Source organism: Chinchilla lanigera, unplaced genomic scaffold (genome assembly GCF_000276665.1).
Source record: "Chinchilla lanigera isolate Chin_1 unplaced genomic scaffold, ChiLan1.0 scaffold00022, whole genome shotgun sequence".
Lineage (NCBI taxonomy): Eukaryota > Metazoa > Chordata > Mammalia > Rodentia > Chinchillidae > Chinchilla > Chinchilla lanigera.
In genome coordinates, this window is record NW_004955423.1 from 25,422,847 (window position 1) to 25,424,316 (window position 1,470).

Consider the following 1,470-nt stretch of genomic DNA (forward strand, 5'->3'; position numbering starts at 1 on the left):
AGCCTGGGCTAGGCTTGAGCGCAAGGCGATCCTCTTGCCTCAGCCTCCTCTGAGTGCTGGATGACAGACAAGTGTGCAGCACCAAATGCTAAGGCCCTGCTGTCCTGGCCACATGTTGTCTCTGGGCTGGGCATTCTCAACCAGTGCAACATCGCCCCCCAGGGGCAAACGCTGCCTCCTGGGGTTGGAAAGAAGGTTCTTTGGTGGACAGGAGCCTGAGCTCCAGGAGGAACACGGATGGGGCCCTAAGCAAAGAGCATTCAGCAGGCAGCGGGAGGGAGCCCCCCTGCTTCTCTCTGGCGCTTAATTTAATCAGAAATAAAATCAGAGAGCCTGTGTGGTGGCGCACACATGATCCCAGCACTCAAGGAGGCTGAGGCAGGAAGATCGCTGTGAGGTCAAAGCCAGCCTCAGCTACACAGAAGACCCTGTCTCAAAAAAAAAGTGCTCTTGCTCCAGACTCTCAGATCCACAGGCGGCAGCTGCAGCGCTTCCCACACGGCTGTGTCCCCTTCACCCCTCCCTGCAGACATCACGCCCAACACTTCCATGCCCAACACTTTGCTTCTGCTGCTGGGGACTGAACCCAGGCCTTCACACCGAACTGTCCCGGCCCTTTTCATGATTTATCTGGAGACAGGGTCTCCCAAAGTGGGTAAGTAGCGCAGGCTAAACTAAATTTGAGATCCTCCTGCCTCAGCTTCCCAGAAAAATGTTTCTTTTCTTTCAGTTCAGGACCCTGAGTGTGACTCAACCTCAGCACTGCTCCTTCAGCTGAGGAGCTCTGCTCCCAACGGCAGCAAAGCGCGAGTCACGGCGACGATGCAGCCCGCTGTGCCCCGCCCCGTGTCGGTGCCGCAAAGGCCCCCACGGCTCAGGTTCAGCGGAGGGGATCTTCTGGCGGCTCCCAAACCCCGTCCTGCTGTTCTCCTCACAGGTGCCCAGTCCTCTCCCAACCTGTCTATATATTTTTTGGAGACAGGATCTCACTGCGGTGCCCAGGGTGGGCACCGACTCCTGGACTCAAATGATCCTCCTGCCTCGGCCTCCCTGAGTAGCTGGGATTAGAAGCGCTGGACTTGCTCGGCACTTTTGAGCAAGTTCAACCGCACTCATCCTTGGGCTTAGCAATTCAAATCCTAGGTATGGAGCTAAAAGGAATAAACAGTATCCCTGCCTACAGACGCGGCTCCAGAGGCTTCCGCAGAGTGCTCCTAGGACTCCAAACACAAGATGCCGTGGGGTCAAGAAGACCCCGTCGGGATGGGAGGGCACACACCTGTAATCCCAGCCCTCGGGAGGCTGAGGCAGGAGGATCGCTGGGTGTTCGAGACCAGCCTGGGCTACGAAGGGAGCTCAAGGCCAGCCTGAGCTGCATAGCGAGACTGTGTCTCAAAAATACCAAAAAAAAAAAAAAAGACGCTGTCACCTGTGGCGCGGAGCGTCCCTCGCTCCCGACGCACTGGAAGA